This window comes from Amblyomma maculatum, chromosome 6, assembly GCF_055883805.1.
Source record: "Amblyomma maculatum isolate TAMU_Amacu chromosome 6, ASM5588380v1, whole genome shotgun sequence".
NCBI lineage: Eukaryota > Metazoa > Arthropoda > Arachnida > Ixodida > Ixodidae > Amblyomma > Amblyomma maculatum.
This window is the reverse complement of record NC_139349.1, coordinates 50,055,091-50,079,341: the sequence shown is the minus strand read 5'-3', so window position 1 is coordinate 50,079,341 and position 24,251 is coordinate 50,055,091. Positions and strand designations below refer to the sequence as shown.

Below are 24,251 nucleotides of genomic sequence, written 5' to 3'. Positions count from 1 at the left end.
TGTCGGGGCAGGATTGCAATGCCAAGGTCCATTCAATCATAAGTGCTAAATGAAGCAATGAAACGAGAGCTTCATACGCTGGCCATTGTCGATGACGTCTTGGCAGGATTGGAAATCCCAGATCCATTCACTCATAAGTGCTAATTGAAGCACTGAAATGAGAGCTTCATACGCTGGCCATTGTCGATGACGTCTTGGCAGAATTGTAAAGCCAACATCCATTCACTCATAAGTGCTAAATGAAGCGTTGAAATGGGAGCTTCACACGCTGGCCATTCACGAGGACGGGCAGGATTACAAAACCAACATCTAGTCATTATAAGCGCTAAATGAAGCATTGAAACGAGAGTTCCACACGCTGGCCATTCTCGATGACATCTTGGCAGGATTGCAAAGCCAAGATCCATTCATTCATCAGCGCTAAATGAAGCACTGAAATGAGAGCTTCACACGCTGGCCATTCTCAATGACGATGGGTCAGGATTACAAAGCCAACATCGTCATTATAAGTGGTAAATGAAGCATTGAAACGAGAGCTCCATACGCTGGCCATTCTTGACGTCTTGGCAGGATTGCAAAGCCAACATCCATTCATTATAAGCGCTAAATGAAGCACTGAAATGAGAGCTTCATACGCTGGCCATTCTCGATGACGTCTTGGCAGAATTGTAAAGCCAACGTCCATTCACTCATAAGTGCTAAATGAAGCGTTGAAACGAGAGCTCCACACGCTGGCCATTCTCGATGACATCTTGGCAGGATTGCAAAGCCAAGATCCATTCATTCATCAGCGCTAAATGAAGCACTGAAACGAGAGCTTCACACACTGGCCATTCTCAACGACGATGGGTCAGGATTACAAAGCCAACATAGTCATAAGTGCTAAATTAAGCATTGAAGCGAGAGCTCCATACGCTGGCCATTCTTGACGTCTTGGCAGGATTGCAAAGCCAACATCCATTCATTATAAGCGCTAAATGAAGAATTGAAACGAGAGCTCCACACACTGGCCATTCTTGACGTCTTGGCAGGATTGCAAAGCCAACATCCATTCATTATAAGCGCTAAATGAACAATTGAAACGAGAGCTCCACACACTGGCCATTCTCGACAGTGTCGGGGCAGGATTGCAAAGCCAAGGTCCATTCAATCATAAGTGCTAAATGAAGCATTGAAACGAGAGCTCCACATGCTGACCATTCTCAATGACGTCTTGGCAGGATTGCAAAGCCAACATCCATTCACTCATCTGTGCCAAATGAAGCACTGAAATGAGAGCTTCACACGCTGGCCATTCAAGACGACGATGGGTCAGGATTACAAAGCCAACATCGTCATTATAAGCACTAAATGAAGCATTGAAACGAGAGCTCCACACGGTGGCCATACTCGATGTCTTGGCAGGATTGCAAAGCCAACATCCATTCATTATAGGCGCTAAATGAAGCATTGAAACGAGAGGTCCACACGCTGACCATTCTCGATGATATCTTGACAGAATTGTAAAGCCAACATACAGAATGGTAAAGCCAACATCCATTCACTCATAAGTGCTAAATGAAGCGTTGAAATGAGAGCTTCACGCACTGGCCATTCTCGACGGCTTCGGGGCAGGATTGCAAAGCCAACAAACGTCCATTATAAGCGCTAAGTGAAGCATTGAAACGAGAGCTCCACACGCTGGCCATTCTCGACAGTGTCGGGGCAGGATTGCAAAGCCAAGGTCTATTCAAACATAAGTGCTAAATGAAGCATTGAAACGAGAGCTCCACACGGTGGCCATACTCGACGTCTTGGCAGGATTGCAAAGCCAAGGTCCATTCATTATAAGCACTAAATGAAACTTTGAAAAGAGGTCCACACGCTGACCATTCTCGACGACTTCTTGGCAGGATTGCAAAGCCAACATCCATTCATTATAAGCGCTAAATGAAGCATTGAAATGAGAGCTCCACACGCTGGCCATTCTCGACGGAGCAGGATTGCAAAGCCAACAAACGTCCATTATAAGCGCTAAGTGAAGCATTGAAACGAGAGCTTCACACGCTGGCCATTCTCGACGACGGGCAGGATTACAAAACCAACATCTAGTCATTATAAGCGCTAAATGAAGCATTGAAACGAGAGCTCCACACGCTGGCCATTCTCGATGCCATCTTGGCAGGATTGCAAAGCCAAGATCCATTCATTCATCAGCGCTAAATGAAGCACTGAAATGAGAGCTTCACACGCTGGCCATCCTCGACGACGATGGGTCAGGATTACAAAGCCAACATCGTCATTATAAGTGCTAAATGAAGCATTAGAGCTTCACACGCTGGCCATTCTCGATGACATCTTGGCAGGATTGCAAAGCCAAGATCCATTCATTATAAGCACTAAATGAAGGTTTGAAAAGAGAGGTCCACACGCTGACCATTCTCGATGACTTCTTGGCAGGATTGCAAAGCCAAGATCTATTCACACATCAGCGCTAAATGAAGCGTTGAAATGAGCGCTTCACACGCTGGCCATTCTCGACGACGGGCAGGATTACAAAACCAACATCTAGTCATTATAAGCGCTAAATGAAGCATTGAAACGAGAGCTCCACACACTGGCCATTCTCGATGCCATCTTGGCAGGATTGCAAAGCCAAGATCCATTCATTCATCAGCGCTAAATGAAGCACTGAAATGAGAGCTTCACACGCTGGCCATCCTCGACGACGATGGGTCAGGATTACAAAGCCAACATCGTCATTATAAGTGCTAAATGAAGCATTGAAACTAGAGCTTCACACGCTGGCCATTCTCGACGACGATGGGTCAGGATTACAAAGCCAACATCGTCATTATAAGTGCTAAATGAAGCATTGAAACGAGAGCTCCACACGCTGGCCACTCTTGACGACAAGGCAGGATTGCAAAGCCAACATCCGTCCATTATAAGCACTACGTCAAGCATTGAAACGAAAGCTCCACACGCTGGCCATTCTCGACAAGATCGAGGCAGGATTGCAAAGCCCACATCGATTCATTACAAGTGCTAAATGGAGAATTGAAACAAGAGCTCCACACGCTGGCCATTCTCGATGACATTTTGGCAGGATTGCGAAGCCAAGATCCAATCACTCACAGGCGCGTATTGAAGTACTGAAACGAGAGCCACACGCTGGATATTCTCAACGTCTTGGCAGGATTGCGAAGCCAACATCCATTCATTATAAGCGCTAAATGAAGCACTGAAATGAGAGCTTCATACGCTGGCCATTCTCGATGACGTCTTGGCAGAATTGTAAAGCCAACGTCCATTCACTCATAAGTGCTAAATGAAGCGTTGAAATGAGAGCTTCACACGCTGGCCATTCTCGACGACGGGCAGGATTACAAAACCAACATCTAGTCATTATTAGCGCTAAATGAAGCATTGAAACGAGAGCTCCACACGCTGGCCATTCTCGATGACATCTTGGCAGGATTGCAAAGCCAAGATCCATTCATTCATCAGCGCTAAATGAAGCACTGAAATGAGAGCTTCACACACTGGCCATTCTCAACGACGATGGGTCAGGATTACAAAGCCAACATAGTCATTATAAGTGCTAAGTTAAGCATTGAAACGAGAGCTCCATACGCTGGCCATTCTTGACGTCTTGGCAGGATTGCAAAGCCAACATCCATTCATTATAAGCGCTAAATGAAGAATTGAAACGAGAGCTCCACACACTGGACATTCCTGACGTCTTGGCAGGATTGCAAAGCCAACATCCATTCATTATAAGCGCTAAATGAACAATTGAAACGAGAGCTCCACACACTGGCCATTCTCGACAACAGGGCAGAATTGCAAAGCCAAGGTCCTCTCAATCATAAGTGCTAAATGAAGCATTGAAATGAGAGCTCCACACGCTGGCCATTCTCGATGACATCTTGGCAGGATTGCAAAGCCAAGATCCATTCATTCATCAGGGCTAAATGAAGCACTGAAATGAGAGCTTCACACGCTGGCCATTCTCAATGACGATGGGTCAGGATTACAAAGCCAACATCGTCATTATAAGTGCTAAATGAAGCATTGAAACGAGAGCTCCACACGCTGGCCATTCTTGACGTCTTGGCAGGATTGCAAAGCCAACATCCATTCATTATAAGCGCTAAATGAAGAATTGAAATGAGAGCTCCACACACTGGCATTCTTGAGAACAGGGCAGGATTGCAAAGCCAAGGTCCATTCAATCATAAGTGCTAAATGAAGTATTGAAACGAGAGCTCCACACGCTGGCCATTCTCGACGACGGGGCAGGATTGCAAATCCAACAAACGTCCATTATAAGCGCTAAGTAAAGCATTGAAACGAGAGCTCCACACGCTGGCCATTCTCGACAGTGTCGGGGCAGGATTGCAAAGCCAAGCTCCATTCAATCATAAGTGCTAAATGAAGCAATGAAACGAGAGCTCCACATGCTGACCATTCTCGATGACGTCTTGGCAGGATTGCAAATCCAAGATCCATTCACTCATCAGCGCTAAATGAAGCACTGAAATGAGGGCTTCAAACGCTGGCCATTCTCGACGACGTCTTGGCAGAATTGTAAAGCCAACATCCATTCACTCATAAGTGCTAAATGAAGCGTTGAAATGAGAGCTTCACATGCTGGCCATTCTCGACGACGGGCAGGATTACAAAACCAACATCTAGTCATTATAAGCGCTAAATGAAGCATTGAAACGAGAGCTCCACACGCTGGCCATTCTCGATGACATCTTGGCAGGATTGCAAAGCCAAGATCCATTCATTCATCAGCGCTAAATGAAGCACTGAAATGAGAGCTTCACACACTGGCCATTCCTGACAACAGGGCAGGATTGCAAAGCCAAGGTCCATTCAATCATAAGTGCTAAATGAAGCATTGAAACGAGAGCTCCACATGCTGACCATTCTCAATGACGTCTTGGCAGGATTGCAAAGCCAACATCCATTCACCCATCAGTGCTAAATGAAGCACTGAAATGAGAGCTTCACACGCTGGCCATTCAAGACGACGATGGGTCAGGATTACAAAGCCAACATCGTCATTATAAGCACTAAATGAAGCATTGAAACGAGAGCTCCACACGGTGGCCATACTCGACGTCTTGGCAGGATTGCAAAGCCAACATCCATTCATTATAGGCGCTAAATGAAGCATTGAAACGAGAGGTCCACACGCTGACCATTCTTGATGATATCTTGACAGAATTGTAAAGCCAACATACAGAATTGTAAAGCCAACATCCATTCACTCATAAGTGCTAAATGAAGCGTTGAAATGAGAGCTTCACGCACTGGCCATTCTCGACGGCTTCGGGGCAGGATTGCAAAGCCAACAAACGTCCATTATAAGCGCTAAGTGAAGCATTGAAACGAGAGCTCCACACGCTGGCCATTCTCGACAGTGTCGGGGCAGGATTGCAATGCCAAGGTCCATTCAATCATAAGTGCTAAATGAAGCAATGAAACGAGAGCTTCATACGCTGGCCATTGTCGATGACGTCTTGGCAGGATTGGAAATCCCAGATCCATTCACTCATAAGTGCTAAATGAAGCACTGAAATGAGAGCTTCATACGCTGGCCATTGTCGATGACGTCTTGGCAGAATTGTAAAGCCAACATCCATTCACTCATAAGTGCTAAATGAAGCGTTGAAATGGGAGCTTCACACGCTGGCCATTCACGAGGACGGGCAGGATTACAAAACCAACATCTAGTCATTATAAGCGCTAAATGAAGCATTGAAACGAGAGTTCCACACGCTGGCCATTCTCGATGACATCTTGGCAGGATTGCAAAGCCAAGATCCATTCATTCATCAGCGCTAAATGAAGCACTGAAATGAGAGCTTCACACGCTGGCCATTCTCAATGACGATGGGTCAGGATTACAAAGCCAACATCGTCATTATAAGTGGTAAATGAAGCATTGAAACGAGAGCTCCATACGCTGGCCATTCTTGACGTCTTGGCAGGATTGCAAAGCCAACATCCATTCATTATAAGCGCTAAATGAAGCACTGAAATGAGAGCTTCATACGCTGGCCATTCTCGATGACGTCTTGGCAGAATTGTAAAGCCAACGTCCATTCACTCATAAGTGCTAAATGAAGCGTTGAAACGAGAGCTCCACACGCTGGCCATTCTCGATGACATCTTGGCAGGATTGCAAAGCCAAGATCCATTCATTCATCAGCGCTAAATGAAGCACTGAAACGAGAGCTTCACACACTGGCCATTCTCAACGACGATGGGTCAGGATTACAAAGCCAACATAGTCATAAGTGCTAAATTAAGCATTGAAGCGAGAGCTCCATACGCTGGCCATTCTTGACGTCTTGGCAGGATTGCAAAGCCAACATCCATTCATTATAAGCGCTAAATGAAGAATTGAAACGAGAGCTCCACACACTGGCCATTCTTGACGTCTTGGCAGGATTGCAAAGCCAACATCCATTCATTATAAGCGCTAAATGAACAATTGAAACGAGAGCTCCACACACTGGCCATTCTCGACAGTGTCGGGGCAGGATTGCAAAGCCAAGGTCCATTCAATCATAAGTGCTAAATGAAGCATTGAAACGAGAGCTCCACATGCTGACCATTCTCAATGACGTCTTGGCAGGATTGCAAAGCCAACATCCATTCACTCATCTGTGCCAAATGAAGCACTGAAATGAGAGCTTCACACGCTGGCCATTCAAGACGACGATGGGTCAGGATTACAAAGCCAACATCGTCATTATAAGCACTAAATGAAGCATTGAAACGAGAGCTCCACACGGTGGCCATACTCGATGTCTTGGCAGGATTGCAAAGCCAACATCCATTCATTATAAGCGCTAAATGAATTGAAACGAGAGCTCCACACACTGGCATTCTTGACAACAGGGCAGGATTGCGAAGCCAAGATCCATTCATTATAGGCGCTAAATGAAGCATTGAAACGAGAGGTCCACACGCTGACCATTCTCGATGATATCTTGACAGAATTGTAAAGCCAACGTACAGAATGGTAAAGCCAACATCCATTCACTCATAAGTGCTAAATGAAGCGTTGAAATGAGAGCTTCACGCACTGGCCATTCTCGACGGCTTCGGGGCAGGATTGCAAAGCCAACAAACGTCCATTATAAGCGCTAAGTGAAGCATTGAAACGAGAGCTCCACACGCTGGCCATTCTCGACAGTGTCGGGGCAGGATTGCAAAGCCAAGGTCTATTCAAACATAAGTGCTAAATGAAGCATTGAAACGAGAGCTCCACACGGTGGCCATACTCGACGTCTTGGCAGGATTGCAAAGCCAAGGTCCATTCATTATAAGCACTAAATGAAACTTTGAAAAGAGGTCCACACGCTGACCATTCTCGACGACTTCTTGGCAGGATTGCAAAGCCAACATCCATTCATTATAAGCGCTAAATGAAGCATTGAAATGAGAGCTCCACACGCTGGCCATTCTCGACGGAGCAGGATTGCAAAGCCAACAAACGTCCATTATAAGCGCTAAGTGAAGCATTGAAACGAGAGCTCCACACGGTGGCCATACTCGACGTCTTGGCAGGATTGCAAAGCCATTGTCCATTCATTATAAGCACTAAATGAAGGTTTGAAAAGAGAGGTGCACACGCTGACCATTCTCGATGACTTCTTGGCAGGATTGCAAAGCCAAGATCTATTCACACATCAGCGCTAAATGAAGCACTGAAATGAGAGCTTCATACGCTGGCCATTCTCGATGACGTTTTGGCGGAATTGTAAAGCCAACATCCATTCACTCATAAGTGCTAAATGAAGCGTTGAAATGAGCGCTTCACACGCTGGCCATCCTCGACGACGATGGGTCAGGATTACAAAGCCAACATCGTCATTATAAGTGCTAAATGAAGCATTAGAGCTTCACACGCTGGCCATTCTCGATGACATCTTGGCAGGATTGCAAAGCCAAGATCCATTCATTATAAGCACTAAATGAAGGTTTGAAAAGAGAGGTCCACATGCTGACCATTCTCGATGACTTCTTGGCAGAATTGTAAAGCCAACATCCATTCACTCATAAGTGCTAAATGAAGCGTTGAAATGAGCGCTTCACACGCTGGCAATTCTCGACGACGGGCAGGATTACAAAACCAACATCTAGTCATTATAAGCGCTAAATGAAGCATTGAAACGAGAGCTCCACACGCTGGCCATTCTCGATGCCATCTTGGCAGGATTGCAAAGCCAAGATCCATTCATTCATCAGCGCTAAATGAAGCACTGAAATGAGAGCTTCACACGCTGGCCATCCTCGACGACGATGGGTCAGGATTACAAAGCCAACATCGTCATTATAAGTGCTAAATGAAGCATTGAAACGAGAGCTCCACACGCTGGCCACTCTTGACGACAAGGCAGGATTGCAAAGCCAACATCCGTCCATTATAAGCACTACGTGAAGCATTGAAACGAAAGCTCCACACGCTGGCCATTCTGGACAAGATCGAGGCAGGATTGCAAAGCCCACATTGATTCATTACAAGTGCTAAATGGAGAATTGAAACAAGAGCTCCACACGCTGGCCATTCTCGATGACATTTTGGCAGGATTGCGAAGCCAAGATCCAATCACTCACAGGCGCGTATTGAAGTACTGAAACGAGAGCCACACGCTGGATATTCTCAACGTCTTGGCAGGATTGCGAAGCCAACATCCATTCATTATAAGCGCTAAATGAAGCACTGAAATGAGAGCTTCATACGCTGGCCATTCTCGATGACGTCTTGGCAGAATTGTAAAGCCAACGTCCATTCACTCATAAGTGCTAAATGAAGCGTTGAAATGAGAGCTTCACACGCTGGCCATTCTCGATGACGGGCAGGATTACAAAACCAACATCTAGTCATTATTAGCGCTAAATGAAGCATTGAAACGAGAGCTCCACACGCTGGCCATTCTCGATGACATCTTGGCAGGATTGCAAAGCCAAGATCCATTCATTCATCAGCGCTAAATGAAGCACTGAAATGAGAGCTTCACACACTGGCCATTCTCAATGACGATGGGTCAGGATTACAAAGCCAACATAGTCATTATAAGTGCTAAGTTAAGCATTGAAATGAGAGCTCCATACGCTGGCCATTCTTGACGTCTTGACAGGATTGCAAAGCCAACATCCATTCATTATAAGCGCTAAATGAAGAATTGAAACGAGAGCTCCACACACTGGACATTCCTGACGTCTTGGCAGGATTGCAAAGCCAACATCCATTCATTATAAGCGCTAAATGAACAATTGAAACGAGAGCTCCACACACTGGCCATTCTCGACAACAGGGCAGGATTGCAAAGCCAAGGTCCACTCAATCATAAGTGCTAAATGAAGCATTGAAATGAGAGCTCCACACGCTGGCCATTCTCGATGACATCTTGGCAGGATTGCAAAGCCAAGATCCATTCATTCATCAGGGCTAAATGAAGCACTGAAATGAGAGCTTCACACGCTGGCCATTCTCAATGACGATGGGTCAGGATTACAAAACCAACATCGTCATTATAAGTGCTAAATGAAGCATTGAAACGAGAGCTCCACACGCTGGCCATTCTTGACGTCTTGGCAGGATTGCAAAGCCAACATCCATTCATTATAAGCGCTAAATGAAGAATTGAAATGAGAGCTCCACACACTGGCATTCTTGAGAACAGGGCAGGATTGCAAAGCCAAGGTCCATTCAATCATAAGTGCTAAATGAATTATTGAAACGAGAGCTCCACACGCTGGCCATTCTCGACGACGGGGCAGGATTGCAAATCCAACAAACGTCCATTATAAGCGCTGAGTAAAGCATTGAAACGAGAGCTCCACACGCTGGCCATTCTCGACAGTGTCGGGGCAGGATTGCAAAGCCAAGCTCCATTCAATCATAAGTGCTAAATGAAGCAATGAAACGAGAGCTCCACATGCTGACCATTCTCGATGACGTCTTGGCAGGATTGCAAATCCAAGATCCATTCACTCATCAGCGCTAAATGAAGCACTGAAATGAGGGCTTCAAACGCTGGCCATTCTCGACGACGTCTTGGCAGAATTGTAAAGCCAACATCCATTCACTCATAAGTGCTAAATGAAGCGTTGAAATGAGAGCTTCACACGCTCGCCATTCTCGACGACGGGCAGGATTACAAAACCAACATCTAGTCATTATAAGCGCTAAATGAAGCATTGAAACGAGAGCTCCACACGCTGGCCATTCTCGATGACATCTTGGCAGGATTGCAAAGCCAAGATCCATTCATTCATCAGCGCTAAATGAAGCACTGAAATGAGAGCTTCACACACTGGCCATTCCTGACAACAGGGCAGGATTGCAAAGCCAAGGTCCATTCAATCATAAGTGCTAAATGAAGCATTGAAACGAGAGCTCCACATGCTGACCATTCTCAATGACGTCTTGGCAGGATTGCAAAGCCAACATCCATTCACCCATCAGTGCTAAATGAAGCACTGAAATGAGAGCTTCACACGCTGGCCATTCAAGACGACGATGGGTCAGGATTACAAAGCCAACATCGTCATTATAAGCACTAAATGAAGCATTGAAACGAGAGCTCCACACGGTGGCCATACTCGACGTCTTGGCAGGATTGCAAAGCCAACATCCATTCATTATAGGCGCTAAATGAAGCATTGAAACGAGAAGTCCACACGCTGACCATTCTTGATGATATCTTGACAGAATTGTAAAGCCAACATACAGAATTGTAAAGCCAACATCCATTCACTCATAAGTGCTAAATGAAGCACTGAAATGAGAGCTTCACACGCTGGCCATTCAAGACGACGATGGGTCAGGATTACAAAGCCAACATCGTCATTATAAGCACTAAATGAACCATTGAAACGAGAGCTCCACACGGTGGCCATACTCGATGTCTTGGCAGGATTGCAAAGCCAACATCCATTCATTATAAGCGCTAAATGAATTGAAACGAGAGCTCCACACACTGGCATTCTTGACAACAGGGCAGGATTGCGAAGCCAAGATCCATTCATTATAGGCGCTAAATGAAGCATTGAAACGAGAGGTCCACACGCTGACCATTCTCGATGATATCTTGACAGAATTGTAAAGCCAACATACAGAATGGTAAAGCCAACATCCATTCATTATAAGCGCTAAATGAAGCATTGAAATGAGAGCTCCACACGCTGGCCATTCTCGACGGAGCAGGATTGCAAAGCCAACAAACGTCCATTATAAGCGCTAAGTGAAGCATTGAAACAAGAGCTCCACACGCTGGCCATTCTCGACAGTGTCGGGACAGGATTGCAAAGCCAAGGTCCATTCAATCATAAGTGCTAAATGAAGCATTGAAACGAGAGCTCCACATGCTGACCATTCTCGATGACGTCTTGGCAGGATTGCAAAGCCAACATCCATTCACTCATCAGTGCTAAATGAAGCACTGAAATGAGAGCTTCACACGCTGGCCATTCAAGATGACGATAGTTCAGGATTACAAAGCCAACGTCGTCATTATAAGCGTTAAATTAAGCATTGAAACGAGAGCTCCACACGGTGGCCATACTCGACGTCTTGGCAGGATTGCAAAGCCAAGGTCCATTCATTATAAGCACTAAATGAAGGTTTGAAAAGAGAGGTGCACACGCTGACCATTCTCGATGACTACTTGGCAGGATTGCAAAGCCAAGATCTATTCACACATCAGCGCTAAATGAAGCACTGAAATGAGAGCTTCATACGCTGGCCATTCTCGATGACGTTTTGGCGGAATTGTAAAGCCAACATCCATTCACTCATAAGTGCTAAATGAAGCGTTGAAATGAGCGCTTCACACGCTGGCCATTCTCGATGACATCTTGGCAGGATTGCAAAGCCAAGATCCATTCATTATAAGCACTAAATGAAGGTTTGAAAAGAGAGGTCCACACGCTGACCATTCTCGATGACTTCTTGGCAGGATTGCAAAGCCAAGATCTATTCACACATCAGCGCTAAATGAAGCATTGAAATGAGAACTTCATACGCTGGCCATTCTCGATGACGTTTTGGCAGAATTGTAAAGCCAACATCCATTCACTCATAAGTGCTAAATGAAGCGTTGAAATGAGCGCTTCACACGCTGGCCATTCTCGACGACGGGCAGGATTACAAAACCAACATCTAGTCATTATAAGCGCTAAATGAAGCATTGAAACGAGAGCTCCACACGCTGGCCATTCTCGATGCCATCTTGGCAGGATTGTAAAGCCAACCTCCATTCACTCATAAGTGCTAAATGAGGCGTTGAAATGAGAGCTTCAAGCACTGGCCATTCTCTACGACTTCAAGGCAGAATTGGAAAGCCAACATCCATTCACTCATAAGTGCTAAATGAAGCGTTGAAATGAGAGCTTCAAGCACTGGCCATTCTCAACGACTTCAAGGCAGAATTGGAAAGCCAACATCCATTCATTATAAGCGCTAAGTGAAGCATTGAAACGAGAGCTCCACACGCTGGCCATTCTCGACAGCAAGGCAGGATTGCAAAGCCAAGGTCCATTCACTCATAAGTGCTAAATGAAGCATTGAAATAAGAGCTCCACACGCTGGCCACTCTCGACGTCTTGGCAGGATTGCAAAGCCATGATCCATTCACTCATAAGCACTAAATGAAGCATTGAAACGAGAGCTCCACACGCTGGCCATTCTCGATTACGTCTTGGCAGGATTGCAAAGCCATGATCCATTCACTCATAAGCACTAAATGAAGCATTGAAACGAGAGCTCCACACGCTGGCCATTCTCGATTACGTCTTGGCAGGATTGCAAAGCCAAGATCCATTCACTCATAAGCACTAAATGAAGCATTGAAACGAGAGCGCCACTCGTAGGCCATTCTCGACGACGTTGTGGCAGGATCGCAAAGCAAACATCCGTTCATTATAAGAGCTAAATGAAGCGTTGAAATGAGAGCTTCACACGCTGGCCATTCTCGACAATGTCGGGGCAGGATTGAAAAGCCAATATCCAATCATTATAAGCTCTAAATGAAGCATTGGAAGGAGAGCTCAACACGCAGGCAATTCTCGATGAAGTCTTGGCAGGATTGCAAAGACATGGTCCATTCACTCATAACCGCTAAATGAAGCACTGAAATAAGAGCTCCACACACAGGCATTTCTTGACGTCTTGGCAGGATTGCAAAGCAAGCTCCATTCACTCATAAGTGCTAAATGAAGCATTGAAACGAGAGCTCCACACGCTGACCATTCTCGATGACGTCTTGGAAGGATTGCAAAGCCAAGATCCATTCACTCATCAGCGCTAAATGAAGCACTGAAATGAGAGCTTCACACGCTGGCCATTCAAGACTACGATGAGCCAGGATTACAAAGCCAACATCGGCATTATAAGCGCTAAATGAAGCATTGAAACGACAGCTCCACACGGTGGCCATTCTCGACGTCTTGGCAGGATTGCAAAGCCAAGGGCCATTCATTAGAAGCACTAAATGAAGCATTGAAAAGAGAGGTCCACACGCTGACCATTCTCGATGACGTCTTGGCAGGATTGCAAAGCCAAGATCTATTCACTCATCAGCGCTAAATGAAGCACTGAAATGAGAGCTTCACGCACTGGCCATACTCGACAGTGTCGGGGCAGGATTGCAAAGCCAACATCCATTCATTATAAGCGCTAAGTGACGAATTGAAACGAGAGCTCCACACACTGGCCATTCTCGACAACAGGGCAGGATTGCAAAGCTAAGTTCCATTCACTCATAAGCGCTAAATGAAGCACTGAAACGAGAGCTTCACATGCTGGCCATACTCGACGTCTTTTCAGGATTGCGAAGTCCAGGTCCATTCATTATAAGCACTAAATGAAGCATTGAAAAGAGCACACGCTGGCCATTCTCGACATTTTGGCAGGACTGCAAAGCAGACATCCATTTATTATAAGCGCTAAATGAAGCATTGAAATGAGAGCTCCACACACTGGCCATCCTCTACGACGTCTTGGCAAGATTGCAAAGCCAAGATCCATTCACTCATAAGGGCTAAATAAAGCATTGAAACGAAAGCGTCACACGCTGGCCATTGTCAACGTCTTGGCAGGATTGCAAAGCCAAGGTCCATTCATGCATAAGCGCTAAATGATGCTTTGAAACGAGAGCTCCACACGGTGGCCATACTCGACGTCTTCGCAGGATTGCAAAGCGAAGATCCATTCACTCATAGGCGCTAATTGAAGTATTGAAACGAGAGCTCCACACGCTGGCCATTCTCGATTACGTCTTGGCAGGATTGCAAAGCCAAGATCCATTCACTCATAAGAGCTAAATAAAGCATTGAAATGAAAGAGTCACACACTGGCCATTCTCGACGTCTTGGCAGGGTTGCAAAGCCAAGGTCCATTCACGCATAAGCGCTAAATGAAGCATTGAAACGAAAGCTACACACTGTGGCCATACTCTGCGTCTTGACAGGATTGCAAAGCCAAGATTCATTCATTATAGGCAGTAAATGAAGCATAGAAATGAGAGAACACGCCGGCAAATTTCGACATTGGGGCAGGATTACAAAGCAGACATCCATTTATTATAAGCGCTAAATGAAGCGTTGAAACGAGAGCTCCACACGCTGGCCATTCTCGACAACTTCTTGGCAGGATTGCAAAGCCCTCACTTATAATAGCGAAAAGAAGCATTGAAATGAGAGCTCCACACGCTGGCCATTGTCAACGTCTTGGCAGGATTGCAAAGCCAAGGTCCATTCACTCATAAGTGCTAAATGAAGCATTGAAACGAGACCTCCACACACAAGCCACTTTCAACAACGTATCGGCAGTATTGCAAAGCCAATGTTCATTCATGCATAAGCGCTAAATGAAGCTTTGAAACGAGAACTCCACACGGTGGCCATACTCGACGTCTTGGCAGGATTGCAAAGCCAAGATCCATTCACTCTTAGGCACTAATTGAAGTTGTGAAACGAGAGCGCCACACGCTAGCCATTCTTGACGACGTCTTGGCAGGATTGCAAAGCCAAGATCCATTCACTCATAAGGGCTAAATAAAGCATTGAAACGAAAGCGTCACACGCTGGCCATTGTCAACGTCTTGGCAGGATTGCAAAGCCAAGGTCCATTCACTCATAAGCGCTAAATGAAGCATTGAAACGAGACCTTCACACACAAGCCACTTTCGACAACGTCTCGGCAGTATTGCAAAGCCAATGTTCATTCGCGCATATGCGCTAAATGAAACTTTGAAACGAGAACTCCACACGGTGGCCATACTTGACGTCTTGGCAGGATTGCAAAGTCAAGATCCATTCACTCATAGGCGCTAACTGAATTTGTGAAACGAGAGCGCCACACGCTAGCCATTCTTGACGACGTCTTGGCAGGATTGCAAAGCCAAGATCCATTCACTCATAAGCACTAAATGAAGCATTGAAACGAGAGCGCCACTCGTAGGCCATTCTCGACGACGACGTGGCAGGATCGCAAAGCAAACATCCGTTCATTATAGGAGCTAAATGAAGCGTTGAAATGAGAGCTTCACACGCTGGCCATTCTCGACAATGTCGGGGCAGGATTACAAAGCCAATATCCAATCATTATAAGCTCTAAATGAAGCATTGGAAGGAGAGCTCAACACGCAGGCAATTCTCGATGAAGTCTTGGCAGGATTGCAAAGACAAGGTCCATTCACTCATAACGGCTAAATGAAGCACTGAAACAAGAGCTCCACACACAGGCATTTCTCGACGTCTTGGCAGGATTGCAAAGCAAGCTCCATTCACTCATAAGTGCTAAATGAAGCATTGAAATGAGAGCTCCACACGCTGACCATTCTCGATGACGTCTTGGAAGGATTGCAAAGCCAAGATCCATTCACTCATCAGCGCTAAATGAAGCACTGAAATGAGAGCTTCACGCACTGGCCATTCTCGACAACTTCGGGGCAGGATTGGAAAGCCAACATCCATTTATTATAAGCGCTAAATGAAGAATTGAAACGAGAGCTCCACACACTGGCCATTCTCGACGACAGGGCAGGATTGCAAAGCCAAGGTCCATTCACTCATAAGTACTAAATGAAGCATTGAAACGAGAGCTCCACACGCTGACGTCTTGGTAGGATTGTAAAGCCAAGATCTATTCACTCATCAGCGCTAAATCAAGCACTGAAATGAGAGCTTCATACGCTGGCCAATTTCGACGATGTCTTGGCAGAATTTTAAAGCCAACATCCATTCACTCGTAAGTGCTAAATGAAGCGTTGAAATGAGAGCTTCACACGCTGGCCATTCTGGACGACGGGCAGGATTACAAAACTAACATCTAGTCATTATAAGCGCTAAATGAAGCATTGAAACGAGAGCTCCACACACAGGCCATTCTCTATGACGTCTTGGCAGGATTGCAAAGCCAAGGTCCATTCACTCATAAGCGCTAAATGAAGCACTGAAATGAGAGCTTCACATGCTGGCCATACTCGACGTGTTGGAAGGATTGCAAAGCCAGGTTCCATTCATTATAAGCGCTAAATGAAGCATTGAAAAGAGAGCACGCGCTGGCCATTCTCGACATTTTGGCAGCACTGCAAAGCAGACATCCATTTATTATAAGCGCTAAAGGAAGCATTGAAATGAGAGGTTCACACACTGGCCATTCTGTACGACGTCTTGGCAAGGTTGCAAAGCCAAGATCCATTCACTCATAAGGGCTAAATAAAGCATTGAAACGAAAGCGTCACACGCTGGCCATTGTCAACGTCTTGGCAGGATTGCAAAGCCAAGGTCCATTCACTCATAAGCGCTAAATGAAGCATTGAAACAAGACCTCCACACACAAGCCTCGTTCGATGACGTCTCAGCAGGATTGCAAAGCCAAGGTCCATTCATGCATAAGCGCTAAATGATGCTTTGAAACGAGAGCTCCACACGGTGGCCATACTCGATGTCTTCGCAGGATTGCAAAGCGAAGATCCATTCACTCATAGGCGCTAATTGAAGTATTGAAACGAGAGCGCTACACGCTAGCCATTCTTGACGACGTCTTGGCAGGATTGCAAAGCCAAGATCCATTCATTATAAGTACTAAATGAAGCATCGAAACGAGAGCACATGCTGGCCATTCTCGACATTGGGGCAGGATTGCAAAGCAGACATCCATTTATTATAAGCGCTAAATGAAGCATTGAAACGAGAGCACATGCTGGCCATTCTCGACATTGGGGCAGGATTGCAAAGCAGACATCCATTTATTATAAGCGCTAAATGAAGCATTGGAACGAGAGCTCCACACGCAGGAGACTCTCGACGACGTCTTGGCAGGATTGCAAAGCCAAGGCCCATTCACTCATAAGCGCTAAATGAAGTATTGAAACGAGAGCGCCACTCGTAGGCCATTCTCGATGACTCTGTGGCAGGATCGCAAAGCCAACATCCATTCATTATAAGAGCTAAATGAAGCATTGCAATGAGAGCTTCACACGCTGGCCATTCTATACAACGTCGGGGCAGGATTATAAAGCCAATATCCAATCATTATAAGCTCTAAATGAAGCATTGGAACGAGAGCTCCACACGCAGGCAATTCTCGATAACGTCTTGGTAGGATTGCAAAGCCAAGATCCATTCACTCATCAGCGGTAAATGAAGCACTGAAATGAGAGCTTCACACACTGGCCATTCTCGACGACGGGGCAGGATTGCAAAGCCAGCATCTGTCTATTATAAGCATTAAGTGAAGCTTTGAAACGAGAGCTCCACGTGGTGGCCATTCTCGATGACATCTTTGCAGGATTGCAAAGCCGAGATCCGTTCATTCATCAGCGCTAAATGAAGCAGTGAAATGAGAGCTTCACACGTTGGCCATTCTCGATGACGGGGCAGGATTACAAAGCCAACATCTAGTCATTATAAGTGCTAAACGAAGCTTAGAAACGAGAGCTCCACACGCTGGCCATTCTCGACGACGTCTTGGCAAGATTGCAAAGCCAAGATCCATTCACTCATAAGGGCTAAATAAAGCATTGAAACGAAAGCGTCACACGCTGGCCATTGTCAACGTCTCGTCAGGATTGCAAAGCCAAGGTTCATTCACGCATAAGCGCTTAATGAAGCATTGAAACGAGAGCTCCGCAGGCTGGCCATTTTCGACGACGTCTTGGTCGGATTGCAAAGCCAACATCCATTCACTCATAAGAGCTAAATGAAGCATTGAAATGAGAGGTCCACATGCTGGCCATTCTCTATGACGTTTTTGCAGGATTGCAAAGCCAAGATCCATTCACCCATAAGAGCTAAGTAAAGCATTGAAATGAAAGCATCACACGGTGGCCATTCTCGACGTCTTGGCAGTATTGCAATGACAAGGTCCATTCACTCATAAGTGCTAAATGAAGCATTGAAACGAGAGCTCCACACACAGGCCATTTTCGACGTCTTGGCAGGATTAGAAAGCAAAGGTCCATTCATGCATAGGTGCAAAATAAAGCTGTGAAACGAAAGCTTCACACGTTGCCCATTCTCGACATCTTAGCAGGATTGCGAAGCCAAGATCCATTCACTCGTAAGCGCTAAATGAAGCAGTGAAAGGGAGCGCTACACATTGCCCATCCTCGACGACGTCTTCGCAGAATTGTCTTCGCGTTGAGAAGTTCAATGAATGAGCATACAATGATTAGGAAAACTAAACAATGAACAGTTCACTGCTCACTGCAAAGCTTGTGATTGTCTCAACAGTCTCAAAGTCAGGTCATAAAGTGAGAAAGATGATGTGGGGGTTTTCTGCTTTTCTTTGGATAGCGATGCACTGGGGAACTGATGCAAGGAGGCGGTGCAGGATCTGGAACTGAGGTAGGGCTGTTGACATTAGGTGGCGGATATATTGTATTATCAAAGTCCTGCTTTTTTGGCTGGTACTTGCAAAAAGCCAGAGCAGTCTGAAAAACCTGAGCTGCACGTTTATACTCTATTTCATCTCGGTGCCTTGACTTGTGATCCTTGCATGGGACTTTCGCCTACATGGAAGCGAAGAAATTGAGGATACCTGAATGCATCAACGTGACGTTTGTTTGCCTTCTCGATTATGATTGCTTTCCATCTTGTTGGGTGTTCTGTTTGGGACATAGTTTTAGTGTAGTAGGGCAGAAGATTTCATTGGTCTACTGAACCGCAGTTCTTGTGATTATTTTGTCAATTGTATTACAAGTGTTTTAACAGACATATACGAGATCAGAAAAGTGTTGAGTTCAAATTACCGATCAGTGTTCTCAAGCTGACTCATGTGAAGAACTTCGGGGGTTCTCATGAAACGATGGGTTCACCATTAACCTGCAGCAATAAATATGTGATCCAGCGGTGCCCAAGTCCCAACCCTTTAAAGAATGAAGCAAACTCTGCCTTGGGATGGTGGCCTGTTGTCAGTCGTCGCCTGTGCAGAGATTCCGAATTGGCAAAACAGGTTTCGCAGGGACGGAAGCAAAATTTTCGAACTTGTGACGTGCATGACTTGTAGCACTGCGTATCTTTTCAAAATTATCTATTACCGCCATAGCGCATTTTCCATCTAGGAAAGGACCCCAAAGTCAACTGACACTTCCTCCTGGGGATAATTGAGTGGTTCGATGATGGCACATTGTCCTCGTGTTGTTTAGGGAACAGATCCTTGACATGGCAGGCAGCGTTTAATCAAATTGCTTACAATGCTATTCATGTCTGGATACAGGACCTTTCCTCACTGTTGTTTTGTCTTGATGATCTTTAGATGACCCTCGATGTCGAGCAGCACAGCTTGTTTCTGCAGTCTATAGGGAAAACTAGCAGAGTTCCTCGAACTCTGCTTGCAGGTGTTGCCGTTGTCTTAATCGATGCAAGTGGCTTCATTTCAGATGAAGTGCAGCTATTGAGGATGGGGTGCTAAATATCGGTTAAAAGTAGTTTTAGCTGTTTGCTTTATTTCATCACTGACTTTATGAACCGACGAAGCTTTTAAACAATGTGGCACTGGAGGAAACTAACATACTCATTTGAGGGCTCATCGATGGGGATTCTATTTTCATCTTGGGAACTGAATGTCTGGAAAGGTAACCGCATGGTTTGCTGCTTCTTGTGGAGTGCTGTACATCAAATTTCTACTGCTGAATGCGTACAGCTAGGCGCTCGATGCGGGCAGATGATCTTCGGCTCCCTTACTATGATCACTTATGACTTGGGATCAGTAAGTGCGAGGAAGGTGAACTCCACAAAGATGAAGAAAGCGTTCTAAAGTCCACACAGCTGTGAGCATCTCGTTCTATTTGGGAGTAGCAGCTTTCAACCTGTGTAAGTTCTCTACTCGCATAAACTATCACTGCAATATGTTCACTGACATGCTGTGCAAGAATAGCACCCAGTCCGTGTAGGCTTGCATCAACCACCAGCTCTAGCGGTTGTGATGGGTCAAAGTAAGGGTGGAGTGTCAAACATGGCATTGCTTTAAGCTTTTAAACGCCTTCTGCTGTCGTTCTGTCCATTCCCATGCAGTATTCTTCAATCTCGATGAAAAGGTTGTGGGAGGTTAGCAAGATTATTTTAGAAATAATCATGCTAACCTGATGGTTGATTATTTCTAGCAGGCACTTCACTTGTTGCAGAGACAAGTCGACTTGTAAGAAGGCAGCTATTTTCTTCACAAACTCAGCACAAACGCCATCAGCTGAAAGAGTTTTTCCAAAGAAATTCAGTTCTTGCTGAAAAAAAATTGTACTTCTCTTGCTTGATTGTCAATCAAGCTTTTTGGAGTCTCTGCAGAACTGCTTCCAATGAGGCTTCATGCTCCTGTTTTCTTTTACCAAAGACAAGGATGTTATTAACATTCAGGACATTAGGGATGCAATCGAGCACTTCACGGACGAGTCTAAAAGATGTAGGCTGCACTGCTGAGGCCAAACTTTAGCACTTGTATCGAAGTTAACAACTGTAGAGATAGTTGCGAGTTGCCTCGAAGCAGTGTCAAGTTCCAGCTGGTGGCATTCAGACTTCAGGTCAATGTTGGAGAATACTATTGCTCCAGTTAAGACAACACTGGTGTCATCTACTCTCAGACACAAATGTCGTTCACGTTGAATGGCACTATTCACAACACGCGTGTCAATGCACATTCGAATTTCATCAAACTGGTGTAGTTTAGGCAAGATAACCATAGGGGACAACCACGGTCAGTGTCCGATAACTGGCTCAATCGTGCCTTGCTACAGGAGTCGCTCAAGATCCTTTTATGTGGCGTCACGTCAAGAAAACTGGATTGTGTGGTTATGCAACAATTAAGTGCAACAGTGTTGTCCACAAAGAGCTAGATCTTGATCTTGTTTTCCAACTGCATTAAGTAACTAGGGAAAATGATTCCACGATTGACATGTCAGCTGGCTGTCATCAACTTGGTATGCGATTTGGGCAAGCCTCGGATAGGATGCTGCTGTGAAGCTCAAGAGTGTTGTCCTCCTCAATACATTTCTCTTTATATTTCATTGAGGCAAAGACTTTGCCTAGACGTTGAAGTGGAGACATTGCTTTGGGAACTCCCTGATGTTTTCTGGAGAATCCCATTAAGGTGAAGGCTCTCAAAGTCTTCACAAACATTGGACTCTGTTGAACCTGTGTCCATTACTAAGCCGCAGGCGCGTTGTTGGCAATAAAAACATCTCTTGAGCATTAGCTTGCTTGAGGGACAGTCGATCAAGGCAACGAAAATGTGCTCTTCACTGATTAAGCTAGCGTCATAGGTGGATGCGTGCTCTTTAACACTTAAGCTGCTCTTAATGCGTGCATCCAGTGGGCTACTGCTCGGATCATTTTTTGTTGTCTGCTGTTTAGACATTTCTCCTCGCTGAACGCCAGAATCGTGAAAAGTGACGAACGTTGTTGCACGCCTTGCCTGTCTGGCCTTATGCTGCACAGCTTGACCGTCCGACTTGGTAAGGCCCCTTGCCGCCGCAGTTACAGTACATGAAGTAGTTGCAATTGGTATAGGTATGTCACTGCACCTGTCGTCCACGTCTTCGGCATTGGTCATGGTGATGTCCTTGGTTCTTTACTGCGAGCACTGGTGAGTCACTGTTGACGATCTATTGAATTTCGGACGCATCACGTTTGAACGTCCCCGAGCATTCTTGCTTGAAAGTCCAGTAAAGTATGGGAATGAGGCAGGTATAATTTTCGGAGGCAGGAAAATGTAACAAAGATGATTTGTTTTCCGACTTTTTCAAAGTTGCAGTGCCCAGATATTTGCCGGAGGCGCGCGTAGAAGGCGTACAATGGCTCAATAACATTTTGCTAAGCTTGACGAAATTTGTAAATTCTAAATGGTCAATCGCGCAGTGAAATGTGCATCATTTTTCTCACGAGGTATCGTATAACGGCGTCGATGTGTTGCAGGTTTGGTCGTGCTTGTAGCCGCTGTAGCTCGAGCTTGTGTAGAATTATCGGGGAGGGAGCGAAACGCATTGTAGACTTCAACGTAGTGCAGAAGAAACGCTTTCTTTCATGCGTATGCCGTAATATCATCGGCCAAAAGAATGGTCTAGAACCTTTCTATCTACTTGGTCCATTTGTGTCCAATATTACTGTCGTCATTAGCACAAAGATCAAAACTGGGGAATGGTGGTAGCACATGTGCTATGCTTGATTGCCGATTGCCGCTTGACTGTTGCTGGCTGCTGAAGGATGATACGATCTGTTAACTGTTTGCTTGCTACTCATAAATGATAAAAAAAGCACTTCTAAGACCATGGTGTTGCTGTGGGTTCGGATGGGGTTATATTTGTAATATTGTGTGTGCTGTTTATCCATTTCAAGTTCGGTTTTGTCCAGTTTCGGTTTCTGTATAGCGCATATATACGGCGCTTACCTAATGAACACGATCTTCCGACTGTTTAGACATGGACTTTTGAGAACTGACTCTCGGGTCCCCTTCTTCACAGCCGCTTGTGCAGACACAAAATTGACGCACGAGTGTGGGATATGCACAATGTAATAGGGCCATCCTTATATTGTACTTGAGCAATTTGATGGCATCCGTCATATAGTTCTCTTCAGTCCATCCCTGGTAGCAAAACCACAGCATAATTACCGTCGACGTCGGTACATATCTTTCCGTCAGCAAGGCTGTTTCATGGGCTAGTTGATGGAGTTCTCATTTTCTATTTCTCTTTATTGGAGCGCTTTCTTCTGTATATATGCTTCCGTGCCCTAAATAAATTCCAGTTGCAAGTTAGTGCATTTTCCAGTGTTTCACGTTCCTGTCTTTTTTTGCTCTTCAGGCTTCATGGAAATGAATTCAAGTGGTCTAGCGAGATCGTCTGAATAGTCACACCTGCTGGCATGCCGCATCGGGCTGTGTTCACCGCTCAAAGTTAGTGCATCCTTTTCATTTTGTGAAGTTTTCTACAAGGAGTTGCAAGTATTTCAGGAAACGAATAGTCAAGCTGTTATGTTTGCTGTTAGCATCACTTGCGGAGAGACGAACGCCTGTATGAACGCAGGAGCGAAAATACTTCTGCCGCGTCTTTTCATGTCTGTCACCATGGATATTGCGTTCTACTGCATCAACCTTCATCGCGTGTCAAGAATGTTCGTGGCAATAAAAGTCAGAAACTGTGTCAGCGTTCCTTCAATGTTAGATCGAAGTACCTGTTAACTGCTAGCCCTAACTTCAACGGAAGGGAGATGCTGCTCGCCCATTTTAGGATCCTCCCTTGGGAGGCTACTCCACTGCTCAATATGTTGTCATGGTGTTTACATTTCTAGCTAGAAAGTAGGCCATTTTTAATGTTAGCGGCCTGGGAAGCTGAAGAAATGGCACTTCCTAAGTTTTGTTTTCCAGGTATACGCCCTCCGAATCAGTTTATGCAACATCCAGACCTATTCAACCCATAAGGCAGGAGACATATCAACTCGTCTAGTCATAACATAGATGGCAATGCCAAGGCAATTTTGGCTTCCTTTCCCTCCGCAAAAACTCTTTTACCAACGCCAGCCTGTATCCCAAATACTGATTCCCAGACTATACGCCAAAACTGCACAACTCGCGGCAAGCCTCCTAGAGTTATCGTCGGCGCCAAAATGTAACGCCACCTCAAAGGCGGCTACAACCACCTACAAACTGCCTGCTCCAAGAGTTGTTTATAATACATGTCAGACACGGACAAAAACGATAAATACAAAATTTCAAGAACAGATCAAGGCAGACCCACTGCTACATA

The 24,251-nt window shown here is 45.4% G+C and overlaps 1 long non-coding RNA gene across 2 annotated transcripts in view; it reads left to right on the top strand.

Annotated features, from left to right (window-relative positions):
• LOC146185716 (uncharacterized) overlaps window positions 1-24,251 on the top strand; it is a 56,203-nt gene extending 31,952 nt beyond the window's left edge. For both annotated transcript variants that reach the window (XR_014708030.1, XR_014708029.1), the window contains one exon: window positions 23,310-24,251. This is a non-coding gene — a long non-coding RNA (uncharacterized LOC146185716). The remainder of the gene's footprint in view (window positions 1-23,309) is intronic.